This window comes from Falco biarmicus, chromosome 11 (genome assembly GCF_023638135.1).
Source record: "Falco biarmicus isolate bFalBia1 chromosome 11, bFalBia1.pri, whole genome shotgun sequence".
NCBI classification, from domain to species: Eukaryota; Metazoa; Chordata; class Aves; order Falconiformes; family Falconidae; genus Falco; species Falco biarmicus.
In genome coordinates this window covers 30421865-30443035 of record NC_079298.1, presented here as the reverse complement: position 1 = coordinate 30443035, position 21171 = coordinate 30421865, and positions in this window count along the sequence as shown.

The following is a 21171-nucleotide window of genomic DNA, read 5'->3' as shown; positions in this document are numbered from 1 at the left end:
CATGCTGGGGGCTGGGGAGGGTTTCAGCCCTGCGGCCTGGTGTGTCCCTGGGGAAGAGGCAGAGGACCTGTCGGGGCCTTGCTGAGGCTTTCTTGCCCGTGCTGGGGTTTGTTTTCTCATTGCAAGCCTTCTGGGCCAAGGCTGTTGCGGTTCCCTGCTCCCCAAAACCCAATCCCTTCCTGCGCGACTGGTCTCGATCGCTCACCTGTTCCCGGCGTCTCCTGTTACTGGCGTCTGCTCCATTGTCTCCAGAGGTTAAGTTCAATCCAAGCCATGATGAGCGGCCACACGATTTGCCCGGATTTGCAAAGCAGCCAGGTCATGTCCACCTGGGCAAGGCAGTTCCAAAGCCAGACCAGAGTGTGGGGCAGGTCAGAGGCCGTGCTCTCTGCGCCGACGGGTGGTTGCTTCAGGCCCTCGGGATAGACACCCATCCTGACCCTCACCCTGCTGCGGGGGTTGCGAAGGCCAATGGTGCTCGTCCATTCGGCGGCCATGCTCTCTGCGTCGAAGGGTGCTTGCTTCAGACCCTTGGGAAAGATGCCCAGCCTGGACCTGACCCAGCTGCGGGGGATGCGAAGGCCAATGGTGCTCATCCATTCGGCGGCCATGCTCTCTGCGACAATCAGCACTTCCTTCAGGACATCATGAAGGATGTTGATCTTGCTTGTGATCCAGCTGTAGTAGCTAGAAAGGTCAAGGCCACCAATAGCTGGAACTGCCACACAGAGAGCCATGCTCAGGGAGGCAACGAGGCAGAGCCACTTCATTTTCTCTCCTGAGAGAAAAAATCTGGATGCACAAGCTGGCTTGGGCTGTCGCCCTGAGCAGACTTCAGGGACTGACCACCAGGTGCGAGGGGCTGCCCTGACTGTCTGCGCTTGCAAGGCTTGCCGGTGAGACAAGCCATGGGCTGATGTCACGCCAGGTTCTGTGATGTCACAACGCCCTTCCTTGCCCACCCGGCAGGTGACGAAGGATGAGGCGGAGCTGGGCAGGACCTGTGTAGGCGGGTTTGGAAATGTGCTGCTCGCACTTGCTGCGCCGCCGGCAGCCGCTGAGCCCAGCAGGGGAGCGGGACTGTGTCCCCGGGCATTTGGGCAGTGCCCTGAACTGCTCAGCGAGAAGGAGCTGTGCCCAGAGCTCCAGCCAAGCTGCGTTCAGCGCTGTGCCGCAGCTGGGCAGGCGTGACGCGGTTCTGCTCCAAACCCTCTTGGGGACCGTGCTGGGGGCTAAGTGGCAGCCCATGTTAGGAGGAGAGCCGAAAAGTCACACGCTTTGACAAAAATCTTAACTCTACCTGAGCAAGGGGCTGGACAAACTGACTGCCAGAGGTGCCTTCCAACCTCCGCCGTTCCGTGAATTTTCAAGTATTTTCAGCACTGAGAAAGCCAAAGGCTTCCCTGCTGTCCGTCTCCTTAGCCACAAGCGTGACACTTGCACGCCCACACGGGGCTCCTGGAAGGCCTTGGTCTCTGGTGCTGGTGGGCCACTGTGCTCCAGGTTCAGCTGGCAGCTGAGCTGGTGCCAGCTTCATCCCTTCTCCTGCGTCCCCGAGCTTGGCTATGACATGTGTCCCTGTCCCTCCTCATGGGGACTTCCAGCACAGCTGCCCGCAAAGGTGCCTCTGCCCCTTCCCCCAGGGCGTTGACGGATAAGTTCAACGGGACAGGACCCAGTGCTGACCCTGGGGAACACCGCTGGCTGCAGGCCTCCAGCTAGGCTCTGCGCCGCTGGTCACAGCCCCCTGAGCTCCGCCGTTCAGCCCGTTCATTATTTCTCTTTCAGGACTGACCCAGCGCAGCTCTCACCCCGCAGAGGCCTGCTCTTTTCTCCCTGGCACAACTGCTGGGTGCCGAGGCAGAAATGGCCGTGTGCCACACCAGCCAAGACCCTGACAAGCCAGCCCAGCGCCTGCCTTACCCAGAGGTGGGCAGTGTAGGAGCCCACAGGAAAATGCCTCGCTGTTCGTGCGACCCACGCACGCCTTCTGTTGACCTGGAGCGTGCGAGAGAAGGGAGGTGGCAGGGTGCTCCTGGCAGGAGGCTGGCTGCGTTTGCCCGCCAGCACTGCTGCATGCGGGTGCTCGTATCCCCTTGAGAATGAGGAGTGCGAATAGTCTAGAATCGTTCCTGGAGGGAGGTGGCCCGCGGGGCCCTGGGCGCGCAGCGGCCACTGCCGCCTTGCTGGGACATGGGCATCCACCAGGCATCTCACTGGGAGGTGGGCACCCTGCCGGGATGCGGGGCCCTCCTCCTGGAGCACGGGTGCCTGCGGGGCGCCTCACAGCCATGGGTGCCCGTTCTCTCCCAGCCCAGCTCTCCCGCTTCTCCTGGAGCGCACGCTCTGCAAGCCCTCACAGAGCAGCCTGGCTCGCACCACTGCATTTCCTCTTCCCGCTTCCCCGGCGCCCCTCGGTACCCAAACGACACGTGCTCCAGGAGAAATACACTTTATAGATCTGAACAGCGCTCGAAGACTGAGAAAGCAGGCTGCTCCCGGCAGGAGTTTAGCCGAGTTTCCCGGGCGTCTGCTGCACAGGCATGCTCTGGCTGTCCGCTTCGAGGAGACGGAGATGAGCCCTGGCCTTTGGGATGCCGGTGGGCCCTGGCAGCACCTTGGGGAGGGTGTCGAAGGGGCCCTGCGCAGAGGTCCTCGCCGAATGCCCGTTGGCTGTTGTGCAGGGCAGGCACAGGCGGCCCACCGATGGCGTGGTCACCCGTGGGCCATGGCCATGGCCACCTTGCGGGAAGATGGTCACCGGGGCCCAGGTAATGGCCTCCAGCCAGCGGAGGAGGCTGAGGTCTGTGGAGGGGCCCTCATCCCAGGAGCCTTTGGTGGGCTGAGGCATGGCCTGAGGCAGCAGCCGGCGGTCACCCTGAAGAGAAGTCACTGTTAGCTGGGTGAAAATGCCACGGGCGGAACTGTTATCCACCGGGTCCCTAACACCTGACCCTCTGCCTAGTGGGATGCTTGCCCTTGCACCAACCTTGGAGGTCCTAAGGAACCCAGTGGGTCGCGGGGAGGCACTGGCCATGGCCACCTTTCTGGGACGTGGGGAGCAACCCCCACACCCCTCACTGAGACAAGGGCACGCACCAGGCACCTCAGTGGGACACGCGCACCCACCGGGAAGCTCACGGGGACACGGGCACCCTGCCGGGATGCGGGGCCCTCCTCCTGGGACGCAGGCACCCATGCGGCACCTCACAGTACACTCTTGTAGTACTGGTGCCGGAGCTCTTTCAGGCAGAGGCGGTAAACAGTCCTCAGGAGCCTGAGCAGGCAGGTGTTTTGGGCGTCCAGCCGGCAGAGCAGTTTGTGTCTGGAGAAGGTGCCCTTTTCCCGGCTGCCTGTCCGCACGGAAGATGAGGCCGTCCATCCCCTTCCCTGGGAAGGACAGGGCCGGGAGCACGATGAGACAGACGGGGACTTGGGGGGGCCAAGAAGTGTCCTGCTGGACTTGGCTTCCTCCAGAAGAGCTCGCGCCTTGCCAGTCTGCTCTGGGCAGCACGCTGGGCTGAGGAAAGCTCTGGCAGGCCCTGTGTCATGCTGGGGGCTGGGGAGGGTTTCAGCCCTGCGGCCTGGTGTGTCCCTGGGGAAGAGGCAGAGGACCTGTCGGGGCCTTGCTGAGGCTTTCTTGCCCGTGCTGGGGTTTGTTTTCTCATTGCAAGCCTTCTGGGCCAAGGCTGTTGCGGTTCCCTGCTCCCCAAAACCCAATCCCTTCCTGCGCGACTGGTCTCGATCGCTCACCTGTTCCCGGCGTCTCCTGTTACTGGCGTCTGCTCCATTGTCTCCAGAGGTTAAGTTCAATCCAAGCCATGATGAGCGGCCACACGATTTGCCCGGATTTGCAAAGCAGCCAGGTCATGTCCACCTGGGCAAGGCAGTTCCAAAGCCAGACCAGAGTGTGGGGCAGGTCAGAGGCCGTGCTCTCTGCGCCGACGGGTGGTTGCTTCAGGCCCTCGGGATAGACACCCATCCTGACCCTCACCCTGCTGCGGGGGTTGCGAAGGCCAATGGTGCTCGTCCATTCGGCGGCCATGCTCTCTGCGTCGAAGGGTGCTTGCTTCAGACCCTTGGGAAAGATGCCCAGCCTGGACCTGACCCAGCTGCGGGGGATGCGAAGGCCAATGGTGCTCATCCATTCGGCGGCCATGCTCTCTGCGACAATCAGCACTTCCTTCAGGACATCATGAAGGATGTTGATCTTGCTTGTGATCCAGCTGTAGTAGCTAGAAAGGTCAAGGCCACCAATAGCTGGAACTGCCACACAGAGAGCCATGCTCAGGGAGGCAACGAGGCAGAGCCACTTCATTTTCTCTCCTGAGAGAAAAAATCTGGATGCACAAGCTGGCTTGGGCTGTCGCCCTGAGCAGACTTCAGGGACTGACCACCAGGTGCGAGGGGCTGCCCTGACTGTCTGCGCTTGCAAGGCTTGCCGGTGAGACAAGCCATGGGCTGATGTCACGCCAGGTTCTGTGATGTCACAACGCCCTTCCTTGCCCACCCGGCAGGTGACGAAGGATGAGGCGGAGCTGGGCAGGACCTGTGTAGGCGGGTTTGGAAATGTGCTGCTCGCACTTGCTGCGCCGCCGGCAGCCGCTGAGCCCAGCAGGGGAGCGGGACTGTGTCCCCGGGCATTTGGGCAGTGCCCTGAACTGCTCAGCGAGAAGGAGCTGTGCCCAGAGCTCCAGCCAAGCTGCGTTCAGCGCTGTGCCGCAGCTGGGCAGGCGTGACGCGGTTCTGCTCCAAACCCTCTTGGGGACCGTGCTGGGGGCTAAGTGGCAGCCCACGTTAGGAGGAGAGCCGAAAAGTCACACGCTTTGACAAAAATCTTAACTCTACCTGAGCAAGGGGCTGGACAAACTGACTGCCAGAGGTGCCTTCCAACCTCCGCCGTTCCGTGAATTTTCAAGTATTTTCAGCACTGAGAAAGCCAAAGGCTTCCCTGCTGTCCGGTCTCCTTAGCCACAAGCGTGACACTTGCACGCCCACACGGGGCTCCTGGAAGGCCTTGGTCTCTGGTGCTGGTGGGCCACTGTGCTCCAGGTTCAGCTGGCAGCTGAGCTGGTGCCAGCTTCATCCCTTCTCCTGCGTCCCCGAGCTTGGCTATGACATGTGTCCCTGTCCCTCCTCATGGGGACTTCCAGCACAGCTGCCCGCAAAGGTGCCTCTGCCCCTTCCCCCAGGGCGTTGACGGATAAGTTCAACGGGACAGGACCCAGTGCTGACCCTGGGGAACACCGCTGGCTGCAGGCCTCCAGCTAGGCTCTGCGCCGCTGGTCACAGCCCCCTGAGCTCCGCCGTTCAGCCCGTTCATTATTTCTCTTTCAGGACTGACCCAGCGCAGCTCTCACCCCGCAGAGGCCTGCTCTTTTCTCCCTGGCACAACTGCTGGGTGCCGAGGCAGAAATGGCCGTGTGCCACACCAGCCAAGACCCTGACAAGCCAGCCCAGCGCCTGCCTTACCCAGAGGTGGGCAGTGTAGGAGCCCACAGGAAAATGCCTCGCTGTTCGTGCGACCCACGCACGCCTTCTGTTGACCTGGAGCGTGCGAGAGAAGGGAGGTGGCAGGGTGCTCCTGGCAGGAGGCTGGCTGCGTTTGCCCGCCAGCACTGCTGCATGCGGGTGCTCGTATCCCCTTGAGAATGAGGAGTGCGAATAGTCTAGAATCATTCCTGGAGGGAGGTGGCCCGCGGGGCCCTGGGCGCGCAGCGGCCACTGCCACCTTGCTGGGACATGGGCATCCACCAGGCATCTCACTGGGAGGTGGGCACCCTGCCGGGATGCGGGGCCCTCCTCCTGGAGCACGGGTGCCTGCGGGGCGCCTCACAGCCATGGGTGCCCGTTCTCTCCCAGCCCAGCTCTCCCGCTTCTCCTGGAGCGCACGCTCTGCAAGCCCTCACAGAGCAGCCTGGCTCGCACCACTGCATTTCCTCTTCCCGCTTCCCCGGCGCCCCTCGGTACCCAAACGACACGTGCTCCAGGAGAAATACACTTTATAGATCTGAACAGCGCTCGAAGACTGAGAAAGCAGGCTGCTCCCGGCAGGAGTTTAGCCGAGTTTCCCGGGCGTCTGCTGCACAGGCATGCTCTGGCTGTCCGCTTCGAGGAGACGGAGATGAGCCCTGGCCTTTGGGATGCCGGTGGGCCCTGGCAGCACCTTGGGGAGGGTGTCGAAGGGGCCCTGCGCAGAGGTCCTCGCCGAATGCCCGTTGGCTGTTGTGCAGGGCAGGCACAGGCGGCCCACCGATGGCGTGGTCACCCGTGGGCCATGGCCATGGCCACCTTGCGGGAAGATGGTCACCGGGGCCCAGGTAATGGCCTCCAGCCAGCGGAGGAGGCTGAGGTCTGTGGAGGGGCCCTCATCCCAGGAGCCTTTGGTGGGCTGAGGCATGGCCTGAGGCAGCAGCCGGCGGTCACCCTGAAGAGAAGTCACTGTTAGCTGGGTGAAAATGCCACGGGCGGAACTGTTATCCACCGGGTCCCTAACACCTGACCCTCTGCCTAGTGGGATGCTTGCCCTTGCACCAACCTTGGAGGTCCTAAGGAACCCAGTGGGTCGCGGGGAGGCACTGGCCATGGCCACCTTTCTGGGACGTGGGGAGCAACCCCCACACCCCTCACTGAGACAAGGGCACGCACCAGGCACCTCAGTGGGACACGCGCACCCACCGGGAAGCTCACGGGGACACGGGCACCCTGCCGGGATGCGGGGCCCTCCTCCTGGGACGCAGGCACCCATGCGGCACCTCACAGTACACTCTTGTAGTACTGGTGCCGGAGCTCTTTCAGGCAGAGGCGGTAAACAGTCCTCAGGAGCCTGAGCAGGCAGGTGTTTTGGGCGTCCAGCCGGCAGAGCAGTTTGTGTCTGGAGAAGGTGCCCTTTTCCCGGCTGCCTGTCCGCACGGAAGATGAGGCCGTCCATCCCCTTCCCTGGGAAGGACAGGGCCGGGAGCACGATGAGACAGACGGGGACCTGGGGGGCCAAGAAGTGTCCTGCTGGACTTGGCTTCCTCCAGAAGAGCTCGCGCCTTGCCAGTCTGCTCTGGGCAGCACGCTGGGCTGAGGAAAGCTCTGGCAGGCCCTGTGTCATGCTGGGGGCTGGGGAGGGTTTCAGCCCTGCGGCCTGGTGTGTCCCTGGGGAAGAGGCAGAGGACCTGTCGGGGCCTTGCTGAGGCTTTCTTGCCCGTGCTGGGGTTTGTTTTCTCATTGCAAGCCTTCTGGGCCAAGGCTGTTGCGGTTCCCTGCTCCCCAAAACCCAATCCCTTCCTGCGCGACTGGTCTCGATCGCTCACCTGTTCCCGGCGTCTCCTGTTACTGGCGTCTGCTCCATTGTCTCCAGAGGTTAAGTTCAATCCAAGCCATGATGAGCGGCCACACGATTTGCCCGGATTTGCAAAGCAGCCAGGTCATGTCCACCTGGGCAAGGCAGTTCCAAAGCCAGACCAGAGTGTGGGGCAGGTCAGAGGCCGTGCTCTCTGCGCCGACGGGTGGTTGCTTCAGGCCCTCGGGATAGACACCCATCCTGACCCTCACCCTGCTGCGGGGGTTGCGAAGGCCAATGGTGCTCGTCCATTCGGCGGCCATGCTCTCTGCGTCGAAGGGTGCTTGCTTCAGACCCTTGGGAAAGATGCCCAGCCTGGACCTGACCCAGCTGCGGGGGATGCGAAGGCCAATGGTGCTCATCCATTCGGCGGCCATGCTCTCTGCGACAATCAGCACTTCCTTCAGGACATCATGAAGGATGTTGATCTTGCTTGTGATCCAGCTGTAGTAGCTAGAAAGGTCAAGGCCACCAATAGCTGGAACTGCCACACAGAGAGCCATGCTCAGGGAGGCAACGAGGCAGAGCCACTTCATTTTCTCTCCTGAGAGAAAAAATCTGGATGCACAAGCTGGCTTGGGCTGTCGCCCTGAGCAGACTTCAGGGACTGACCACCAGGTGCGAGGGGCTGCCCTGACTGTCTGCGCTTGCAAGGCTTGCCGGTGAGACAAGCCATGGGCTGATGTCACGCCAGGTTCTGTGATGTCACAACGCCCTTCCTTGCCCACCCGGCAGGTGACGAAGGATGAGGCGGAGCTGGGCAGGACCTGTGTAGGCGGGTTTGGAAATGTGCTGCTCGCACTTGCTGCGCCGCCGGCAGCCGCTGAGCCCAGCAGGGGAGCGGGACTGTGTCCCCGGGCATTTGGGCAGTGCCCTGAACTGCTCAGCGAGAAGGAGCTGTGCCCAGAGCTCCAGCCAAGCTGCGTTCAGCGCTGTGCCGCAGCTGGGCAGGCGTGACGCGGTTCTGCTCCAAACCCTCTTGGGGACCGTGCTGGGGGCTAAGTGGCAGCCCACGTTAGGAGGAGAGCCGAAAAGTCACATGCTTTGACAAAAATCTTAACTCTACCTGAGCAAGGGGCTGGACAAACTGACTGCCAGAGGTGCCTTCCAACCTCCGCCGTTCCGTGAATTTTCAAGTATTTTCAGCACTGAGAAAGCCAAAGGCTTCCCTGCTGTCCGTCTCCTTAGCCACAAGCGTGACACTTGCACGCCCACACGGGGCTCCTGGAAGGCCTTGGTCTCTGGTGCTGGTGGGCCACTGTGCTCCAGGTTCAGCTGGCAGCTGAGCTGGTGCCAGCTTCATCCCTTCTCCTGCGTCCCCGAGCTTGGCTCTGTCCCTCCTCATGGGGACTTCCAGCACAGCTGCCCGCAAAGGTGCCTCTGCCCCTTCCCCCAGGGCGTTGACGGATAAGTTCAACGGGACAGGACCCAGTGCTGACCCTGGGGAACACCGCTGGCTGCAGGCCTCCAGCTAGGCTCTGCGCCGCTGGTCACAGCCCCCTGAGCTCCGCCGTTCAGCCCGTTCATTATTTCTCTTTCAGGACTGACCCAGCGCAGCTCTCACCCCGCAGAGGCCTGCTCTTTTCTCCCTGGCACAACTGCTGGGTGCCGAGGCAGAAATGGCCGTGTGCCACACCAGCCAAGACCCTGACAAGCCAGCCCAGCGCCTGCCTTACCCAGAGGTGGGCAGTGTAGGAGCCCACAGGAAAATGCCTCGCTGTTCGTCGCGACCCACGCACGCCTTCTATTGACCTGGAGCGTGCGAGAGAAGGGAGGTGGCAGGGTGCTCCTGGCAGGAGGCTGGCTGCGTTTGCCCGCCAGCACTGCTGCATGCGGGTGCTCGTATCCCCTTGAGAATGAGGAGTGCGAATAGTCTAGAATCATTCCTGGAGGGAGGTGGCCCGCGGGGGCCCTGGGGCGCGCAGCGGCCACTGCCGCCTTGCTGGGACATGGGCATCCACCAGGCATCTCACTGGGAGGTGGGCACCCTGCCGGGATGCGGGGCCCTCCTCCTGGAGCACGGGTGCCTGCGGGGCGCCTCACAGCCAGGGTGCCCGTTCTCTCCCAGCCCAGCTCTCCGCTTCTCCTGGAGCGCACGCTCTGCAAGCCCTCACAGAGCAGCTGGCTCGCACCACTGCATTTCCTCTTCCCGCTTCCCCGGCGCCCCTCGGTACCCAAACGACACGTGCTCCAGAGAAATACACTTTATAGATCTGAACAGCGCTCGAAGACTGAGAAAGCAGGCTGCTCCCGGCAGGAGTTTAGCCGAGTTTCCGGGCGTCTGCTGCACAGGCATGCTCTGGCTGTCCGCTTCGAGGAGACGGAGATGAGCCCTGGCCTTTGGGATGCCGGTGGGCCCTGGCAGCACCTTGGGGAGGGTGTCGAAGGGGCCCTGCGCAGAGGTCCTCGCCGAATGCCCGTTGGCTGTTGTGCAGGGCAGGCACAGGCGGCCCACCGATGGCGTGGTCACCCGTGGGCCATGGGCCATGGCCACCTTGCGGGAAGATGGTCACCGGGGCCCAGGTAATGGCCTCCAGCCAGCGGAGGAGGCTGAGGTCTGTGGAGGGGCCCTCATCCAGGAGCCTTTGGTGGGCTGAGGCATGGCCTGAGGCAGCAGCCGGCGGTCACCCTGAAGAGAAGTCACTGTTAGCTGGGTGAAAATGCCACGGGCGGAACTGTTATCCACCGGGGTCCCTAACACCTGACCCTCTGCCTAGTGGGATGCTTGCCCTTGCACCAACCTTGGAGGTCCTAAGGAACCCAGTGGGTCGCGGGGAGGCACTGGCCATGGCCACCTTTCTGGGACGTGGGGAGCAACCCCCACACCCCTCACTGAGACAAGGGCACGCACCAGGCACCCTCAGTGGGACACGCGCACCCCACCGGGAAGCTCACGGGGACACGGGCACCCTGCCGGGATGCGGGGCCCTCCTCCTGGGATGCAGGCACCCATGCGGCACCTCACAGTACACTCTTGTAGTACTGGTGCCGGAGCTCTTTCAGGCAGAGGCGGTCAAACAGTCCTCAGGAGCCTGAGCAGGCAGGTGTTTTGGGCGTCCAGCCGGCAGAGCAGTTTGTGTCTGGAGAAGGTGCCCTTTTCCCGGCTGCCTGTCCGCACGGAAGATGAGGCCGTCCATCCCCTTCCCTGGGAAGGACAGGGCCGGGAGCACGATGAGACCAGACGGGGACCTGGGGGGCCAAGAAGTGTCCTGCTGGACTTGGCTTCCTCCAGAAGAGCTCGCGCCTTGGCCAGTCTGCTCTGGGCAGCACGCTGGGCTGAGGAAAGCTCTGGCAGGCCCTGTGTCATGCTGGGGCTGGGGAGGGTTTCAGCCCTGCGGCCTGGTGTGTCCCTGGGAAGAGGCAGAGGACCTGTCGGGGCCTTGCTGAGGCTTCTTGCCCGTGCTGGGGTTTGTTTTCTCATTGCAAGCCTTCTGGGCCAAGGCTGTTGCGGTTCCCTGCTCCCCAAAACCCAATCCCTTCCTGCGCGACTGGTCTCGATCGCTCACCTGTTCCCGGCGTCTCCTGTTACTGGCGTCTGCTCCATTGTCTCCAGAGGTTAAGTTCAATCCAAGCCATGATGAGCGGCCACACGATTTGCCCGGATTTGCAAAGCAGCCAGGTCATGTCCACCTGGGCAAGGCAGTTCCAAAGCCAGACCAGAGTGTGGGGCAGGTCAGAGGCCGTGCTCTCTGCGCCGACGGGTGGTTGCTTCAGGCCCTCGGGATAGACACCATCCTGACCCCTCACCCTGCTGCGGGGGTTGCGAAGGCCAATGGTGCTCGTCCATTCGGCGGCCATGCTCTCTGCGTCGAAGGGTGCTTGCTTCAGACCCTTGGGAAAGATGCCCAGGCCTGGACCTGACCCAGCTGCGGGGGATGCGAAGGCCAATGGTGCTCATCCATTCGGCGGCCATGCTCTCTGCGACAATCAGCACTTCCTTCAGGACATCATGAAGGATGTTGATCTTGCTTGTGATCCAGCTGTCGTAGCTAGAAAGGTCAAGGCCACCAATAGCTGGAACTGCCACACAGAGAGCCATGCTCAGGGAGGCAACGAGGCAGAGCCACTTCATTTTCTCTCCTGAGAGAAAAAATCTGGATGCACAAGCTGGCTTGGGCTGTCGCCCTGAGCAGACTTCAGGGACTGACCACCAGGTGCGAGGGCTGCCCTGACTGTCTGCGCTTGCAAGGGTTGCCGGTGAGACAAGCCATGGGCTGATGTCACGCCAGGTTCTGTGATGTCACAACGCCCTTCCTTGCCCACCCGGCAGGTGACGAAGGATGAGGCGGAGCTGGGCAGGACCTGTGTAGGCGGGTTTGGAAAATGTGCTGCTCGCACTTGCTGCGCCGCCGGCAGCCGCTGAGCCCAGCAGGGGAGCGGGACTGTGTCCCCGGGCATTTGGGCAGTGCCCTGAACTGCTCAGCGAGAAGGAGCTGTGCCCAGAGCTCCAGCCAAGCTGCGTTCAGCGCTGTGCCGCAGCTGGGCAGGCGTGACGCGGTTCTGCTCCAAACCCTCTTGGGGACCGTGCTGGGGGCTAAGTGGCAGCCCACGTTAGGAGGAGAGCCGAAAAGTCACAACGCTTGACAAAAATCTTAACTCTACCTGAGCACAGGGGCTGGACAAACTGACTGCCAGAGGTGCCTTCCAACCTCCGCCGTTCCGTGAATTTTCAAGTATTTTCAGCACTGAGAAAGCCAAAGGCTTCCCTGCTGTCCGTCTCCTTAGCCACAAGCGTGACACTTGCACGCCCACACGGGGCTCCTGGAAGGCCTTGGTCTCTGGTGCTGGTGGGCCCACTGTGCTCCAGGTTCAGCTGGCAGCTGAGCTGGTGCCAGCTTCATCCCTTCTCCTGCGTCCCCCGAGCTTGGCTATGACATGTGTCCCTGTCCCTCCTCATGGGGACTTCCAGCACAGCTGCCCGCAAAGGTGCCTCTGCCCCTTCCCCCCAGGGCGTTGACGGATACGTTCAACGGGACAGGACCCAGTGCTGACCCTGGGGAACACCGCTGGCTGCAGGCCTCCAGCTAGGCTCTGCGCCGCTGGTCACAGCCCCCTGAAGCTCCGCCGTTCAGCCCGTTCAATTATTTCTCTTTCAGGACTGACCCCAGCGCAGCTCTCACCCCGCAGAGGCCTGCTCTTTTCTCCCTGGCACAACTGCTGGGTGCCGAGGCAGAAATGGCCGTGTGCCACACCAGCCAAGACCCTGACAAGCCAGCCCAGCGCCCTGCCTTACCCAGAGGTGGGCAGTGTAGGAGCCCACAGGAAAATGCCTCGCTGGTTCGTGCGACCCACGCACGCCTTCTGTTGACCTGGAGCGTGCGAGAGAAGGGAGGTGGCAGGGTGCTCCTGGCAGGAGGCTGGCTGCGTTTGCCCGCCAGCACTGCTGCATTGCGGGTGCTCGTATCCCCTTGAGAATGAGGAGTGCGAATAGTCTAGAATCATTCCTGGAGGGAGGTGGCCCGCGGGGCCCTGGGCGCGCAGCGGCCACTGCCCGCCTTGCTGGGGACATGGGCATCCACCAGGCATCTCACTGGGAGGTGGGCACCCTGCCGGGATGCGGGGCCCTCCTCCTGGAGCACGGGTGCTGCGGGGCGCCTCACAGCCATGGGTGCCCGTTCTCTCCCAGCCCAGCTCTCCCGCTTCTCCTGGAGCGCACGCTCTGCAAGCCCTCACAGAGCAGCCTGGCTCGCACCACTGCATTTCCTCTTCCCGCTTCCCCGGCGCCCCTCGGTACCCCAAAACGACCGTGCTCCAGGAGAAATACACTTTATAGATCTGAACAGCGCTCGAAGACTGAGAAAGCAGGCTGCTCCCGGCAGGAGTTTAGCCGAGTTTCCCGGGCGTCTGCTGCACAGGCATGCTCTGGCTGTCCGCTTCGAGGAGACGGAGATGAGCCCTGGCCTTTGGGATGCCGGTGGGCCCTGGCAGCACCTTGGGGAGGGTGTCGAAGGGGCCCTGCGCAGAGGTCCTCGCCGAATGCCCGTTGGCTGTTGTGCAGGGCAGGCACAGGCGGCCCACCGATGGCGTGGTCACCCGTGGGCCATGGCCATGGCCACCTTGCGGGAAGATGGTCACCGGGGCCCAGGTAATGGCCTCCAGCCAGCGGAGGAGGCTGAGGTCTGTGGAGGGGCCCTCATCCCAGGAGCCTTTGGTGGGCTGAGGCATGGCCTGAGGCAGCAGCCGGCGGTCACCCTGAAGAGAAGTCACTGTTAGCTGGGTGAAAATGCCACGGGCGGAACTGTTATCCACCGGGTCCCTAACACCTGACCCTCTGCCTAGTGGGATGCTTGCCCTTGCACCAACCTTGGAGGTCCTAAGGAACCCAGTGGGTCGCGGGGAGGCACTGGCCATGGCCACCTTTCTGGGACGTGGGGAGCAACCCCCACACCCCTCACTGAGACAAGGGCACGCACCAGGCACCTCAGTGGGACACGCGCACCCACCGGGAAGCTCACGGGGACACGGGCACCCTGCCGGGATGCGGGGCCCTCCTCCTGGGACGCAGGCACCCATGCGGCACCTCACAGTACACTCTTGTAGTACTGGTGCCGGAGCTCTTTCAGGCAGAGGCGGTAAACAGTCCTCAGGAGCCTGAGCAGGCAGGTGTTTTGGGCGTCCAGCCGGCAGAGCAGTTTGTGTCTGGAGAAGGTGCCCTTTTCCCGGCTGCCTGTCCGCACGGAAGATGAGGCCGTCCATCCCCTTCCCTGGGAAGGACAGGGCCGGGAGCACGATGAGACAGACGGGGACCTGGGGGGCCAAGAAGTGTCCTGCTGGACTTGGCTTCCTCCAGAAGAGCTCGCGCCTTGCCAGTCTGCTCTGGGCAGCACGCTGGGCTGAGGAAAGCTCTGGCAGGCCCTGTGTCATGCTGGGGGCTGGGGAGGGTTTCAGCCCTGCGGCCTGGTGTGTCCCTGGGGAAGAGGCAGAGGACCTGTCGGGGCCTTGCTGAGGCTTTCTTGCCCGTGCTGGGGTTTGTTTTCTCATTGCAAGCCTTCTGGGCCAAGGCTGTTGCGGTTCCCTGCTCCCCAAAACCCAATCCCTTCCTGCGCGACTGGTCTCGATCGCTCACCTGTTCCCGGCGTCTCCTGTTACTGGCGTCTGCTCCATTGTCTCCAGAGGTTAAGTTCAATCCAAGCCATGATGAGCGGCCACACGATTTGCCCGGATTTGCAAAGCAGCCAGGTCATGTCCACCTGGGCAAGGCAGTTCCAAAGCCAGACCAGAGTGTGGGGCAGGTCAGAGGCCGTGCTCTCTGCGCCGACGGGTGGTTGCTTCAGGCCCTCGGGATAGACACCCATCCTGACCCTCACCCTGCTGCGGGGGTTGCGAAGGCCAATGGTGCTCGTCCATCTCGGCGGCCATGCTCTCTGCGTCGAAGGGTGCTTGCTTCAGACCCTTGGGAAAGATGCCCAGCCTGGACCTGACCCCAGCTGCGGGGGATGCGAAGGCCAATGGTGCTCATCCATTCGGCGGCCATGCTCTCTGCGACAATCAGCACTTCCTTCAGGACATCATGAAGGATGTTGATCTTGCTTGTGATCCAGCTGTAGTAGCTAGAAAGGTCAAGGCCACCAATAGCTGGAACTGCCACACAGAGAGCCATGCTCAGGGAGGCAACGAGGCAGAGCCACTTCATTTTCTCTCCTGAGAGAAAAATCTGGATGCACAAGCTGGCTTGGGCTGTCGCCCTGAGCAGACTTCAGGGACTGACCACCAGGTGCGAGGGGCTGCCCTGACTGTCTGCGCTTGCAAGGGTTGCCGTGAGACAAGCCATGGGCTGATGTCACGCCAGGTTCTGTGATGTCACAACGCCCTTCCTTGCCCACCCGGCAGGTGACGAAGGATGAGGCGGAGCTGGGCAGGACCTGTGTAGGCGGGTTTGGAATGTGCTGCTCGCACTTGCTGCGCGCCGGCAGCCGCTGAGCCCAGCAGGGGAGCGGGACCTGTGTCCCCGGGCATTTGGGCAGTGCCCTGAACTGCTCAGCGGAGAAGGAGCTGTGCCCAGAGCTCCAGCCAAGCTGCGTTCAGCGCTGTGCCGCAGCTGGGCAGGCGTGACGCGGTTCTGCTCCAAACCCTCTTGGGGACCCTGCTGGGGGCTAAGTGGCAGCCCACGTTAGGAGGAGAGCCGAAAAGTCACATGCTTTGACAAAAATCTTACCTCTACCTGAGCAAGGGGCTGGACAAACTGACTGCCAGAGGTGCCTTCCAACCTCCGCCGTTCCGTGAATTTTCAAGTATTTTCAGCACTGAGAAAGCCAAAGGCTTCCCTGCTGTCCGTCTCCTTAGCCACAAGCGTGACACTTGCACGCCCACCACGGGGCTCCTGAAGGCCTTGGTCTCTGGTGCTGGTGGGCCACTGTGCTCCAGGTTCAGCTGGCAGCTGAGCTGGTGCCAGCTTCATCCCTTCTCCTGCGTCCCCGAGCTTGGCTATGACATGTGTCCCTGTCCCTCCTCATGGGGACTTCCAGCACAGCTGCCCGCAAAGGTGCCTCTGCCCCTTCCCCCAGGGCGTTGACGGATAAGTTCAACGGGACAGGACCCAGTGCTGACCCTGGGGAACACCGCTGGCTGCAGGCCTCCAGCTAGGCTCTGCGCCGCTGGTCACAGCCCCCTGAGCTCCGCCGTTCAGCCCCGTTCATTATTTCTCTTTCAGGGACTGACCCAGCGCAGCTCTCACCCCCGCAGAGGCCTGCTCTTTTCTCCCTGGCACAACTGCTGGGTGCCGAGGCAGAAATGGCCGTGTGCCACACCAGCCAAGACCCTGACAAGCCAGCCCAGCGCCTGCCTTACCCAGAGGTGGGCAGTGTAGGAGCCCACAGGAAAATGCCTCGCTGTTCGTGCGACCCACGCACGCCTTCTGTTGACCTGGAGCGTGCGAGAGAAGGGAGGTGGCAGGGTGCTCCTGGCAGGAGGCTGGCTGCGTTTGCCCGCCAGCACTGCTGCATGCGGGTGCTCGTATCCCCTTGAGAATGAGGAGTGCGAATAGTCTAGAATCATTCCTGGAGGGAGGTGGCCCGCGGGGCCCTGGGCGCGCAGCGGCCACTGCCGCCTTGCTGGGACATGGGCATCCACCAGGCATCTCACTGGGAGGTGGGCACCCTGCCGGGATGCGGGGCCCTCCTCCTGGAGCACGGGTGCCTGCGGGGCGCCTCACAGCCATGGGTGCCCGTTCTCTCCCCAGCCCAGCTCTCCCGCTTCTCCTGGAGCGCACGCTCTGCAAGCCCTCACAGAGCAGCCTGGCTCGCACCACTGCATTTCCTCTTCCCGCTTCCCCGGCGCCCCTCGGTACCCAAACGACACGTGCTCCAGGAGAAATACACTTTATAGATCTGAACAGCGCTCGAAGACTGAGAAGCAGGCTGCTCCCGGCAGGAGTTTAGCCGAGTTTCCCGGCGTCTGCTGCACAGGCATGCTCTGGCTGTCCGCTTCGAGGAGACGGAGATGAGCCCTGGCCTTTGGGATGCCGGTGGGCCCTGGCAGCACCTTGGGGAGGGTGTCGAAGGGGCCCTGCGCAGAGGTCCTCGCCGAATGCCCGTTGGCTGTTGTGCAGGGCAGGCACAGGCGGCCCACCGATGGCGTGGTCACCCGTGGGCCATGGCCATGGCCACCTTGCGGGAAGATGGTCACCGGGGCCCAGGTAATGGCCTCCAGCCAGCGGAGGAGGCTGAGGTCTGTGGAGGGGCCCTCATCCCAGGAGCCTTTGGTGGGCTGAGGCATGGCCTGAGGCAGCAGCCGGCGGTCACCCTGAAGAGAAGTCACTGTTAGCTGGGTGAAAATGCCACGGGCGGAACTGTTATCCACCGGGTCCCTAACACCTGACCCTCTGCCTAGTGGGATGCTTGCCCTTGCACCAACCTTGGAGGTCCTAAGGAACCCAGTGGGTCGCGGGGAGGCACTGGCCATGGCCACCTTTCTGGGACGTGGGGAGCAACCCCCACACCCCTCACTGAGGACAAGGGCACGCACCAGGCACCTCAGTGGGACACGCGCACCCACCGGGAAGCTCACGGGGACACGGGCACCCTGCCGGGATGCGGGGCCCTCCTCCTGGGACGCAGGCACCCATGCGGCACCTCACAGTACACTCTTGTAGTACTGGTGCCGGAGCTCTTTCAGGCAGAGGCGGTAAACAGTCCTCAGGAGCCTGAGCAGGCAGGTGTTTTGGGCGTCCAGCCGGCAGAGCAGTTTGTGTCTGGAGAAGGTGCCCTTTTCCCGGCTGCCTGTCCGCACGGAAGATGAGGCCGTCCATCCCCTTCCCTGGGAAGGACAGGGGCCGGGAGCACGATGAGACAGACGGGGACTTGGGGGGCCAAGAAGTGTCCTGCTGGACTTGGCTTCCTCCAGAAGAGCTCGCGCCTTGCCAGTCTGCTCTGGGCAGCACGCTGGGCTGAGGAAAGCTCTGGCAGGCCCTGTGTCATGCTGGGGGCTGGGGAGGGTTTCAGCCCTGCGGCCTGGTGTGTCCCTGGGGAAGAGGCAGAGGACCTGTCGGGGCCTTGCTGAGGCTTTCTTGCCCGTGCTGGGGTTTGTTTTCTCATTGCAAGCCTTCTGGGCCAAGGCTGTTGCGGTTCCCTGCTCCCCAAAACCCAATCCCTTCCTGCGCGACTGGTCTCGATCGCTCACCTGTTCCCGGCGTCTCCTGTTACTGGCGTCTGCTCCATTGTCTCCAGAGGTTAAGTTCAATCCAAGCCATGATGAGCGGCCACACGATTTGCCCGGATTTGCAAAGCAGCCAGGTCATGTCCACCTGGGCAAGGCAGTTCCAAAGCCAGACCAGAGTGTGGGGCAGGTCAGAGGCCGTGCTCTCTGCGCCGACGGGTGGTTGCTTCAGGCCCTCGGGATAGACACCCATCCTGACCCTCACCCTGCTGCGGGGGTTGCGAAGGCCAATGGTGCTCGTCCATTCGGCGGCCATGCTCTCTGCGTCGAAGGGTGCTTGCTTCAGACCCTTGGGAAAGATGCCCAGCCTGGACCTGACCCAGCTGCGGGGGATGCGAAGGCCAATGGTGCTCATCCATTCGGCGGCCATGCTCTCTGCGACAATCAGCACTTCCTTCAGGACATCATGAAGGATGTTGATCTTGCTTGTGATCCAGCTGTAGTAGCTAGAAAGGTCAAGGCCACCAATAGCTGGAACTGCCACACAGAGAGCCATGCTCAGGGAGGCAACGAGGCAGAGCCACTTCATTTTCTCTCCTGAGAGAAAAAATCTGGATGCACAAGCTGGCTTGGGCTGTCGCCCTGAGCAGACTTCAGGGACTGACCACCAGGTGCGAGGGGCTGCCCTGACTGTCTGCGCTTGCAAGGGTTGCCGGTGAGACAAGCCATGGGCTGATGTCACGCCAGGTTCTGTGATGTCACAACGCCCTTCCTTGCCCACCCGGCAGGTGACGAAGGATGAGGCGGAGCTGGGCAGGACCTGTGTAGGCGGGTTTGGAAATGTGCTGCTCGCACTTGCTGCGCCGCCGGCAGCCGCTGAGCCCAGCAGGGGAGCGGGACTGTGTCCCCGGGCATTTGGGCAGTGCCCTGAACTGCTCAGCGAGAAGGAGCTGTGCCCAGAGCTCCAGCCAAGCTGCGTTCAGCGCTGTGCCGCAGCTGGGCAGGCGTGACGCGGTTCTGCTCCAAACCCTCTTGGGGACCGTGCTGGGGGCTAAGTGGCAGCCCACGTTAGGAGGAGAGCCGAAAAGTCACACGCTTTGACAAAAATCTTAACTCTACCTGAGCAAGGGGCTGGACAAACTGACTGCCAGAGGTGCCTTCCAACCTCCGCCGTTCCGTGAATTTTCAAGTATTTTCAGCACTGAGAAAGCCAAAGGCTTCCCTGCTGTCCGTCTCCTTAGCCACAAGCGTGACACTTGCACGCCCACACGGGGCTCCTGGAAGGCCTTGGTCTCTGGTGCTGGTGGGCCACTGTGCTCCAGGTTCAGCTGGCAGCTGAGCTGGTGCCAGCTTCATCCCTTCTCCTGCGTCCCCGAGCTTGGCTATGACATGTGTCCCTGTCCCTCCTCATGGGGACTTCCAGCACAGCTGCCCGCAAAGGTGCCTCTGCCCCTTCCCCCAGGGCGTTGACGGATAAGTTCAACGGGACAGGACCCAGTGCTGACCCTGGGGAACACCGCTGGCTGCAGGCCTCCAGCTAGGCTCTGCGCCGCTGGTCACAGCCCCCTGAGCTCCGCCGTTCAGCCCGTTCATTATTTCTCTTTCAGGACTGACCCAGCGCAGCTCTCACCCCGCAGAGGCCTGCTCTTTTCTCCCTGGCACAACTGCTGGGTGCCGAGGCAGAAATGGCCGTGTGCCACACCAGCCAAGACCCTGACAAGCCAGCCCAGCGCCTGCCTTACCCAGAGGTGGGCAGTGTAGGAGCCCACAGGAAAATGCCTCGCTGTTCGTGCGACCCACGCACGCCTTCTATTGACCTGGAGCGTGCGAGAGAAGGGAGGTGGCAGGGTGCTCCTGGCAGGAGGCTGGCTGCGTTTGCCCGCCAGCACTGCTGCATGCGGGTGCTCGTATCCCCTTGAGAATGAGGAGTGCGAATAGTCTAGAATCATTCCTGGAGGGAGGTGGCCCGCGGGGCCCTGGGCGCGCAGCGGCCACTGCCGCCTTGCTGGGACATGGGCATCCACCAGGCATCTCACTGGGAGGTGGGCACCCTGCCGGGATGCGGGGCCCTCCTCCTGGAGCACGGGTGCCTGCGGGGCGCCTCACAGCCATGGGTGCCCGTTCTCTCCCAGCCCAGCTCTCCCGCTTCTCCTGGAGCGCACGCTCTGCAAGCCCTCACAGAGCAGCCTGGCTCGCACCACTGCATTTCCTCTTCCCGCTTCCCCGGCGCCCCTCGGTACCCAAACGACACGTGCTCCAGGAGAAATACACTTTATAGATCTGAACAGCGCTCGAAGACTGAGAAAGCAGGCTGCTCCCGGCAGGAGTTTAGCCGAGTTTCCCGGGCGTCTGCTGCACAGGCATGCTCTGGCTGTCCGCTTCGAGGAGACGGAGATGAGCCCTGGCCTTTGGGATGCCGGTGGGCCCTGGCAGCACCTTGGGGAGGGTGTCGAAGGGGCCCTGCGCAGAGGTCCTCGCCGAATGCCCGTTGGCTGTTGTGCAGGGCAGGCACAGGCGGCCCACCGATGGCGTGGTCACCCGTGGGCCATGGCCATGGCCACCTTGCGGGAAGATGGTCACCGGGGCCCAGGTAATGGCCTCCAGCCAGCGGAGGAGGCTGAGGTCTGTGGAGGGGCCCTCATCCCAGGAGCCTTTGGTGGGCTGAGGCATGGCCTGAGGCAGCAGCCGGCGGTCACCCTGAAGAGAAGTCACTGTTAGCTGGGTGAAAATGCCACGGGCGGAACTGTTATCCACCGGGTCCCTAACACCTGACCCTCTGCCTAGTGGGATGCTTGCCCTTGCACCAACCTTGGAGGTCCTAAGGAACCCAGTGGGTCGCGGGGAGGCACTGGCCATGGCCACCTTTCTGGGACGTGGGGAGCAACCCCCACACCCCTCACTGAGACAAGGGCACGCACCAGGCACCTCAGTGGGACACGCGCACCCACCGGGAAGCTCACGGGGACACGGGCACCCTGCCGGGATGCGGGGCCCTCCTCCTGGGATGCAGGCACCCATGCGGCACCTCACAGTACACTCTTGTAGTACTGGTGCCGGAGCTCTTTCAGGCAGAGGCGGTAAACAGTCCTCAGGAGCCTGAGCAGGCAGGTGTTTTGGGCGTCCAGCCGGCAGAGCAGTTTGTGTCTGGAGAAGGTGCCCTTTTCCCGGCTGCCTGTCCGCACGGAAGATGAGGCCGTCCATCCCCTTCCCTGGGAAGGACAGGGCCGGGAGCACGATGAGACAGACGG